The sequence below is a fragment of the Etheostoma cragini genome, chromosome 24 (genome assembly GCF_013103735.1).
Source record: "Etheostoma cragini isolate CJK2018 chromosome 24, CSU_Ecrag_1.0, whole genome shotgun sequence".
NCBI lineage: Eukaryota > Metazoa > Chordata > Actinopteri > Perciformes > Percidae > Etheostoma > Etheostoma cragini.
In genome coordinates, this window is record NC_048430.1 from 12,721,757 (window position 1) to 12,732,605 (window position 10,849).

The 10,849-nt window shown below is 43.2% G+C and overlaps 1 long non-coding RNA gene across 1 annotated transcript in view; it reads left to right on the forward strand.

The window, feature by feature from the left end:
- Window positions 1-10,292, forward strand: part of LOC117939566 — a 19,025-nt gene extending 8,733 nt beyond the window's left edge. Inside the window, exons 2-4 of the long non-coding RNA XR_004655616.1 lie at window positions 5,899-5,904; window positions 7,850-7,856; window positions 10,207-10,292. This is a non-coding gene — a long non-coding RNA (uncharacterized LOC117939566). The remainder of the gene's footprint in view (window positions 1-5,898; window positions 5,905-7,849; window positions 7,857-10,206) is intronic.
- Window positions 10,293-10,849: the final 557 nt, after the last annotated feature.

Sequence of the window (10,849 nt, forward strand, 5' to 3'; positions counted from 1 at the left end):
CTCTCTCTCTCTCTCTCTCTCTCTCTCTCTCTCTCTCTCTCTCTGAGACACAGGCACACACACACACTTCCCTACCAAGACAACCGTGGTTCTCCTGACACCAACCTTGTCTCCAGAGTGAGCTGATCCAGCCTTACCTTAGCGTTCCCCCATAAATTAAAGTTAAATGAACACGAGCAAAAAGTAGCTGTGGCCTTTAAGTGGAAAAGTAAGTCATTAATCAATCATGTGTCTCGTCACTCCGCCCACACCCCCTCGTTTTGAAAAACCAATGTCCAAGGGAGAGCCGGCTGCTAACCAACAGTTTTTACATCCCACATCTTGTGTTTTTACAAAGCTCTGTGCCGGGCCCAGAAGGGAGAGTCAACCTACCTAATTTTGAGCGAGTTTTGATAACTTATTCCATTTCACACAGTCCTAATTTTGATGTCGTATGCCGTTTCAGTGCACTTAGCTTCTCCTTTCTGTCACAACAACTCCCTGCATTACCGCGAGCAACTCTCTTCACAGACAAACCAGACAAAGACGAAAACCTTCCTGGCTGAAACTGTTAAAAAGCGTCTGGTCCAAAAGCAGAACGCGGCAGCGACAGGGAGGCTTTTCCCAACACACGGGTCGATGCGTACCGGTGGGGGAAAAGTGTTTACCACGACTTTTTCAAAGTTCAATCGACGCAATATGATGTCAATTAAAGGTGACAAAAACTTTAACACTTCCATATGCAGCGGCAGAGCTTCAAAACCACAGAGTCTGACTTTCGGAGTGGAACTATTAAGCGCGTGCCAAATAAATGTGCCAAATGTCCATATGTTTCACAAGGTGCACTTTTTTTGCTTCACTTCTCTGAGTGAGATTTGTCCTCAACAACCCCCAGACTTTCTTGATCAGTTTGCTAGAAAAGATGAGGAAGAAAAGGGTTTACTTCTCTGCCTTTTTCTCCAGTAATTTTTGAATTTCTTTGTACATTTTAAATTTTTTTATTTATAATGATTTGAATGAGGCCCATGTTTTCTTCTTCTTCTCTTGGCCTCTGCTGTAGTTTCTTGTGCTTTTGCTTGGCTCCTGTTGGCAGATTGTTGGTTGCTTGTAAAACCTCCCGTCTGTTTCATTATCTCCTCATCGCATTCACTCCAAGGAATGTTTGCAGAGTTTTCTTCCAAAAAATAAGACATCTTCCCCCCCCCCTTTCATGTGATAAACCTCACAACTACAATTCTGGTCATTTTTAATGTAGCAGCTTCAGTATAAAGAGAACATGGCGCTCTGCAGAGACAAGAAAAGGCCACTAATACATGGCTCATTTAAACCGAAATGTGGTGCTGTCAAGTTCAGTAAGGCATAGAGCTGGGCAAATATATCAATACAAATCAACATTGTGTTATGAGACCAGATATCATCTTAAATGTTGGTTATTATGTAATATATCATATTTTGCCTTTTCCTGGTTTTAAAGCCTGCATTACAGTAGAGTGATGAACCGACTCTTCTCTTGGTTCTATTATTTGCCTCAACTCTATTCGGACAGGAATAGCATTACCTATTCCTATGATAATGGTCTTGTGTGAAATGTCTGATTTTGGTGGGGTCGTGTATCTTTCCTTTAAAATTTTGTTTCCTTTTTTGTTTTCCGCTGCGGCTTCCTACTAGGCCGGCGATGATGTGTGGCCGCCACCGTGGTTTTGTACGATGGCTGAGGGCGATGCTGTGTGGGTGATGCCGCGGCTTCGTAGGAGGGCTGACGGTGAGGCTGTGTGGCCGCCGCGGGTTCGTAAGAGGGCTGACGGTGAGGCTGTGCGGGTGCCGCGGGTTCGTAGGAGGGCTGACGGTGAGGCTGTGTGGCCGCCGCGGGTTCGTAGGAGGGCTGACGGTGAGGCTGTGCGGGTGCCGCCGCGGGTTCGTAAGAGGGCTGACGGTGAGGCTGTGCGGGTGACGTTGGAGCGGGGATAACAGGGTATGTGCTTCTTGTAACCTCTACCGGGCCTGGCCCAAAAAGATACAGAGCCCCAACACGAGTGCGGAGCGGCGGTCTTGGCCTGGCTGTCCTCCGCGAGCCGACTCTCTGGGTACAGATTTGTCTGTAAATAATCTTATCTTGTAAAAAAATGCACCACACAAAACTCAGACGTGGGGGTGGGAGGGGGAGATCTCTAAGATGATATTAATCCCGTAGGAATAGGTCTATAGTCATTATATTCACATTACTAATGATTATTTATGACGTGTCATTATGTTAATATTTTATGAAAGCACCGATAGTCACCACACACACTACATATATTCATATACACTACAATATTGTCACGTTTTTGAGGCATTTGGTAAATATTATCGTGATTTTTTTTATAGTATAGTAAGGCAATTTTCTGAGGTGGACATGGGGGATACGAGGTTTCTACTCAACAGCAGACATTTTTGAAATGAAAGACCTAAATCCAACAAGCATTAAGACGCCGAACGGTAGAAGAAGTGACAGCTTGCACTAAAACCTGAATAAATCAAGAACCTTAATGAAAGACATGGTCCAGAGACGCTCTGTTACCTCACATTTACCTCATTCTGATTAAAATGTTACTGTGGCAGCGTACAGGGCTGGCCCCGAGCAGTTAGTAAGGGTAATATGTTGAACCAGTGGCACCGGCAGGATTCTCATTCATTGTTCGCACAAAATCCGCCCCCACGCTGAAAAGGCTCACTGCGCCAGAAATCAGCTGTTCTTATAATATTCAATGTGTATAAGAAGGGCGAGGCAGAGAAAGGACAAGTGTCAGCGAGCCTGCACGGAGATATGACTGACCTGATTTCTGTGTGTAGACATCATATCCTAAATAGGATCGAGATAAGCCTCATAATCGCAAAGTTCATGCTCATGTTAACGCACATGAATCAGATACCAAGCTCCGTCCGTGGGTTCAGCGATAGGCTACTCAGCGTCCAGCAAGCTCGTCATCTAAAGAGTCATAAACATGAAAATTGGGGTTAATAGTGAATGGTGGAATAAGGTAGAATTACTGAGAAAATTATGACTGTGAACTGAGCAGAGAGCAGAACTGTTATTTGCGCATTGTTATCATTAGATGCGTTGCAAGTCTCACAGAAAAAATGTACACAGTGCTTAGAGGATTCCGGCTGCCGGCACAACTGGGTTTAGCTAATGGCGACGTTGCTTATTAACAACTCCAGCTTTACCACCCCCCGTTCTGTCACACTCCATCATTTCTAACATACAGGAGTTCCAGCATTGCATGCATGTCCCCGAACACTATGACTCTGACCTTTGACCTCCTCACCTCTGGCTCATTGTAATATCAACTTTGTGGAATTTTCACAGGTATCTCTGCTGTGCACATTAGATCTTTTATAGGGTTTTAAGCATCGGCTGGACAAAAAAAAAAACAGTCTATACTGAGATGATTCCTGCTCGCTGATCTGGCAGGGCTCGTGAAACAGGAAATAGCTCGGAGAGGAACCAAACCAGAGAGGATGAATCAGGCATTTCCTCCAAGCCGCTGTTAACCCTCGCCGTGCTGCTCCCGGGGCTTTGTCATGACACAAACGTTTGCCTTGGATAAGTTAACTGTACAGCAGGAGGCTAACCCTTTACCTTGTGGTTGTCATGGTTGTGTAGCGGATCAGCAGTGGTCATTTGCATGCTCTTTATGGCTGTCATGGTCTGTTTTGGTGACATCTGTAATGTTTTCATAGATCAAAGGCCAAACTTCTTCTAAATGGAACGTGTGCAAAGCTCACCATGCAGCTTGGGCAGGGCGATAGGAAGAAAATCAGATATCACAATATTCTTACCTAAAATACATCAACATCAGTATTGTAGGGTTGACAATTGGTGCTTTCACAAAATGAGGTTTCACGTATATAATAAACTTCTTTTCCCAGCTATATGCTGTTTACGTGTGATGTTTAAACAAATCTGCAATTCTTCAAATGATATGCCCTCTGAGAAAATGGAGTCAGCATGTGCTTTTTATCAAATTAGACAACGTGATTTGTATATGATTTCATTAGATAGGATTCCATTGAAAGACAATGAATTATCATATTGAATTATTGCATTCCATCCATACTTGCAGCTCAAAGTGAAGAATTGTTACAAAAGAAGATGAGCTTTAGTTTCTCCACACAGAACCTAAACCTATTAGTCTGTTAGCTGTTACCTTCTAGGTTGATAGGAGTGAAAACATATTTCACATATGGAATTTTTAACATCTTAATGTGGTCATATGTTAGCTACAATGTAACTGTTCTGTTTCATCCTTCATGGTGTTCTTAAAAACCTAAGAACCTGCTATTCCTGATTTTTAACAGGACTATCCGTCGCAATGTTAGTTGTGATTGGATTTTTGATTGTTGACATAATACCCCAATCTGCATCTGCAACGTTATTCCATTTTGACCAAGTCTCAATACATTGTGTGAAAATGTTTTATTGTTTTTGTGTCATGCTGCAAACATTTACTTACAGAAAGACCAACTTAATAATTACTCCCCAGTGAAACAAACTTTATCCCCAAAAAAATCCTCCTCGGCCATAATAATCAAATAATGTTTTACCTCAAAAAGATCGTGAAACATGAGCGGTGACAGCATGGAGGGATTTTGGTATCATTGGCTGATACTTTCAAGTGACTTTAGCACCTTGACTGCTTTCTGCGAGCACACTTTAGTGTTGCAGCAGAGAAACACTGATAAACACCACTTGATAAATGACGAATGCCAGACTGTAATTATGGATTTAATCACTGCAAAAGCAACGCGACTCCCCCCTGCACCTCCACTCTGTTTTTCACTCCCTCTTAGAGAGGAAGAGGAGGAGCATGAGGTGGCGGAGGAGGAAGAGGAGGTGTGGTCCCTCCTGGCAGCCGGGGCCAGTGCAGATCTGTGACAGATGGGGCCGAGTCACAAAACTCACACAGCCTCGGGGGGGGGGATGTTCCCCCAGAACTTTCCACACAACTACCTGATCTGAGGTGTGTGTGTGTGTGTGTGTGTGTGTGTGTGTAATGGCTGACACAGAGCCCATCTGCCCCAAACCTGTGGCGCCCTCAGACCCCTCCGCGCCCAACACACACATACACACTCTGCTCTCTCCAAACGGCTGTCATTCTTTGCCACATCCTCTCAACCCCCCCGCCCCACAGACATAGACCTTATGATAGCTTCACATGTCTCCAGCTTTGCATACCTTCAAACGCACCAGGACTCTTACTTTGAAACACACACACGGGCTATAAAGAATGGAGCTTATGTGTCCCATATGTGATGCCACATTGAATATCCGGTGGAACTTGTTTCCTTTCTCCCATTCCTCCTCCGTCTCCATTTTAGTGGCTGACACCGTGCTGCCGAGATTCGTGCTCCCTTCCGTTCTCTCTAGAAACACGGCTCTGGCCGCCGCTTCCGCCATTTGCAAAAGGTTTCTGATTGTACAGAACAACTGCACGTCTGTTGCGTATAGCTCCCTGAGTGTTATTGTCTCTCTGTCTTGCAGGTTTGGACGGTGTTGACCGCCTGCTGTAGTCGCCTTTATTCAAATATGTTACCTGATAAATCCTCTCAGCTGACGGTTGGTTTGGCTGCACTGTGTACAGATTGTTCTTCTTCTTTTAACATTTGGGGGTAGCTGCTGGAGACGGGCTCGCTGCCCCCCAGTGGTTGACATGTGTCACGTCTAACAGTCTGGCTTGACCACGGTTTGGGTACGGGATGGTTCTGGATGGATGTCCCTCACCTTTCGCTTCCTTTTTTTTTTTTTTAACAGAATCAATCGCTATAAAGTAAAACTATATAAATTACTCCCGGTGTCGGAAATTCACACACATCTCAAGTGCAGTGTTATGTTACAGCCAACCGTACAAGCAGTGAGTGTTAGAGTGCGTGTTGGAGAACAGCGTGGACACGTGCTTCACACCGCGAGCAGAACAGTGAGAGAAAGGGGAGAGAGACTGGCTGTCCCAGGGATAACTAGCCAGGGGAGATCGCGTGTGTGCGTATGATAGCCTTTACAATTTTTTATTTATTTACAGCTTTTTACCGGCATGAAATCGCATATGTCAGACTGATCTGCCTGTCATGGTCGATCACCTGACATTCGGCCAATTCCAGTCACCAGCCGGTCAGTTAGGGCATCTCTACTGTTTTTTTGGGGGGATCGTGGAACAAGGCAGACCAGCTTGTTTATTTGGTTAAAGATTTACAAAGAATAGTTTCACGGCATTTCCTCTAACTCTGACCGGGGCCTTTTGAGACCGAACGGGGGGGGGGAAGATTTGCTATGGAGAAAATACGCCGGCGATACACCGTTTAACCATTCATCCAGCTAACGAGGTAGCTCATGTTACTGTACTGTGTGAGCAGTTCATTTCATTGTTTGTTGTGTATTATGAAGGGCCACGCTCAGCCACAGGGGGCGCTAGACCAAACCAAGAGGGAAATATAAAACATAACAAAACAAACAAATATAGAACATCACAGTGAAAATAAAATGATGACGCTAATTGGATTTGTGCATGAAGGAAGAAAGCCACACACACACATCGGACAACAATACAGAAAAAAGAACTCCATAGAAACAATCCAATCAGAGATATCATGAGGTTACAGACCTTTAAAAGGTTTGCAGCATTGTTAAATTCTCCTACAAAGAGCTGAACTAAAACTTTACATAATTAGATATTTTTCCATTAAACCATTCTGCAGCAAAATATAACGTTTAAAAAAATTGCTCAACACAATAAACTAAGATAAAAAATAGTTTAATCAGAATAATGAGAATAATGAATCGGTAATATCTAAACTGAAACTTGGGAGCGCCTGGGTCGCTCACCTGGCAGAGCAGGCGCCCAGATGCTGCGGCTCCGGGTTGGAGTCCCACCTGCGGCCATTTGCTGCCCCCCCGACCTATCCTGTCTACAGCTGTCCTGTCTATTAAAGACTAAAATGCCCCAAAAATTAAATTAATTAAATTAAAATTAAATGAAATTAGGTCTAGGTCTGTGTTGATAAATTCTTTCCTCCAGTGCACTTTGAGACATCTGTGTTGTCTTATTTAAACTCGACAGATGAGGGGTTGCGACCTGTAGGGCCTCGAATTGGGGGAACAAAGGTGAGGTGTGTGTGTGTGTGTGTGTGTGTGTGTGTGTGTGTGTGCGTTTGCGTGCGCGCAGGGAGGGGGAGTCCAATTTCTGCTCCTCTTTCCGAGCCGTCCACTTTTTTAGCGCCAGCTTCACTCGGTAATTAACACCTGCCTCTTCAGTATGGCAGAGTGACGGTGTTGCGCCAAAATGCTCCAAGCCTGTGTGTGTGTGCGTGTGTGTGTGCGAGAGAGACACACACAGAGCAGATGTAAGTTAGAGGGAGAGAGATTGACAGTCTTAACTACACACACACACACACACTTTTCACTTTCCAAAAATAGGTATTTTCTTATACCTCGCGGCTGTGTGGCTCTTTTTTAAAGCCCCCTAAAAACGATTATTAAGAAAGTGCTGTTGGTGCCATCAGGCCGGAGAAGCAAAGAGTGTGGGACCGATCTTTACTCCTGTTTTCCCACATTTACCTATCCTAGCACCAGTCAAAGTATCAAGTATCAAACCCAAATTTGTAGTTTCGAAGTGTCCCCTACTGGACAGTTGTAGTGTGTTTGTGTGAAATGCCACGCACAAAAAGCACATATGATGAATGTGATGCTAAAAAAAAAACTGCTATCCAGTTCTGCATGTGTTGGCGCGGAGCAGCATCTGTTTCCTTTGATCGAAGTGTGTGTGTGTGTGTGTGTTTGTTCTGTTTGCCTGTTTTTAAAGCTCTGGGGAGGGAGAGAGTGAAGGGTGGGGTTTAGCTTGTACGTGTGTGTATAATAATTGTGTGTGTGTGGTACAAGATGGCAAATTTATCGTCCCTTGTTTTTGTTTTTTTGTAGAATTCGATTTCCATTGATTGTGTGTGTGTGTGTGTGTCTGTCTGTCTGTCTGTCTGTTTTGATTATGTGTATACATTTTTGGCAGAATTTGAAGCTTTAATCCCCCAAAAATGAGATTGTGTTTTACAACACCATACAGGTGTATAGATCATATCTGTCGTCCCGGAGATGATGAATGCTCGCTACTGCAACAACTCCCTTGATAATAACTATAAAATGCACTCTAAATAATAATAAATATTCATTATTTATGTTGAATCTGATCAGAAATTCCCTTTCATGTCATTGTGGGTCAAGTTCTTCCCAGATAGAAAGGGAAATATTTATAGAAGAAACAATTCAAATGGAAGCAACAACAATTTAAAGGTGAATAAAACCGAATTATACTCGAGGATTAAATATGTCAACCACAAAGAAACAGAAAGATGTAACCCGGATCTGTACGAGTGAGTGTAAATACACAGATTTAAAATATATGTTTATTTTTTTACGTGTGTGTGTGTGTGTGTGTGTGTGTGTGTCTGTCCCTCCCTCCCTCCCTCCCTCCCTGCAGGACAGGGTTTATGATTTTACTCTCTGTATTAATAGCCTTAGCTGAGGTTATGCGGGCCCTAGGGTGCCGGTTAAAAAACGGTCCTCCCACACAATTGAGCATACAGCCGTAATGTAGCCCCAGGCTCACCTACCCACAGCCACCTAATGCATGCTGGGTATTCACATGTGAAAAACACATGAGCGGGGGAATGGTACTGGGGGGCTGCTTTCACTTTGTGTCCTCATGTGTCATGTACCGTGTGACGGGAAGCGCTCACTGTAGCTGCTGTAACTCTTCACATGTAGCCTCTGATCTGGAAGTTGCCTTCAGTGTCAAGTCAATATGAAATCATATTCATTTTTGCACTTTTTGGGAACATTACCTGAGTTCATTTGGATGCACACATAATTATTGTGTCGTGTTGGGGGTTAACATGTTGCAAAGTTTTGTGCGTGTGCATAGTTGGAGACATTGTGGATTTGCGCTTGCTTAGGAAAAAAAATGACATGTCAGGATCATATAGTACAGCATTGCTGAAATAAAATTTAGGGTCCTGTACATTCTACATATTTTTTAGGGATTCCACAGGGTCTTAAAGTCAAATCTTTCTAAATCAAGATATTAGGCCTTGGAGTCTTTAATCCACTGAAGTACTCTTGAATTATTCTTATTGTTATTCAGATTTTACCTCAGACATAAAACAGATTTTAGTCTTTGGGTTTGGGGGAAGTGCAAGTTTAGCCATACTTGGAATGAGTTGCAATTGAATAAATTGCACTCACAATGGTCTTAAAGTGTTAAATTTGACTTGTGGAAACCTGCAGAAACGGTTTTATAGTTTATGTAAACGCAATTTGCAGAACCATGTTACAGGATAAAAAAACAAACCATCAATTCAGGAGGTCTACACACTTCTTTCCCACAGTAGATTTTCCAATATCTTTTATCGTGTACACAAACATACAAAAGTGTCCTCATTCACATTACACTAGTTGGATGAAATATTTTCAAATTAGATACGTTTATAGAAACTTTCAAACTAAATGTAATCAGGGATTAAAGTATACCGGCACCGTGTCGGATCTGTGGCGTGTGGCCGCGAAGAAAAATAAATAAATTTGGCATTTTATGTTTTCGAGTCAAATGATTTCACATTTGAAAGGAACGCAGCTTTAGCGCAGAGTCTAAAGTCCCCGGGCCTGGTGCTGGATGTCTGGCCTATGACTATTTTAGAAAAATAAATAAACTAAACATCCACGTGGGATTTGTTTTTGATGCACGGGGTTTAACCAATCATCCACTCCCTGCCAATGAAACGAGTTTAAGCCATTCGGATGCAAAGTAGGGCGGGTCCTTACCGCAAAGCAAGTGTGGTGTGTGTGTGGTCTCCGTGGTAACATGGCTAAAAAAAAACGTAGATCCAGCGTAAGTTGAGAAAGGAGGAAACCAAATACCACTGCGCCTGTGCCTTCGCTGACCGACCGTGTTTGTGATAAAACCTGTGTGTGTGTGTGTGTGTGTGTGTGTGTGTGTGTGTGTGTGTGTGTGTGTGTGTGTGTGTGTGTGTGTGTGTGTGTGTGTGTGTGTGTGTGTGTGTGTGTGTGTGTGTGTGTGTGTGTGTGTGTGTGTGTGTGTGTGTGTGTGTGTGTGTGTGTGTGTGTGTGTGTGTGCACGTTTTTTTGTCCACTGTGTAAAATATATCTAAAGCCCAAACTGCCTTGACCCAGCTGTCTGGAATCAGCAGAGTTTAGACGTCTAGCTTTATGAAAAGATAAACAAAGCAACGTTTTTAATAAATGTACATGAAGTAACTAATGTCAACATGGACAAAATCACGAACGTACTATTTCACTTCTTTTTGATGACATGGCCAAAGAAACAACACATCTAGAAAGTTTTGTTTTCACAATGATTCAGTGTAGGTTTATGACCTTGTTGCAACATGAAAATCTACATTGACTCTTAATTTAATAAATGGTTGGAAGAAGTAAATGTATCAAACTTTTTACTTCTTAAATATGATGACTTTTTATTATTGTGTAATGTAAGATGGACTTTAACTGTTTTGCCAGTCAAATCAGCTTTAATGAGTGCATGTGGAAACGTTACGCTGATTTCATCGGACTGCTTCAGACTTCTTCCTGTTCAGTCTTTCACTCTTACTGATCCGCCTTCCACAAACCTCTCTGGGTGAAGAAGTCACGTCTCTGGTCTGCATCGGCTCCTAATCGCCCACAGTTAGCGCCGCTTTCTAGGAGCGGGGAGGTGGTTTGGTGCAGTTTTTAGTGGCCAGGGGCTGCTGAAAAGCGAAAAACTAAAAAGAGCCTCACAAATCTGACTTTCAGGAGTTTGGAAAGTGGCCAACTTCATCAGAAATGACCAGA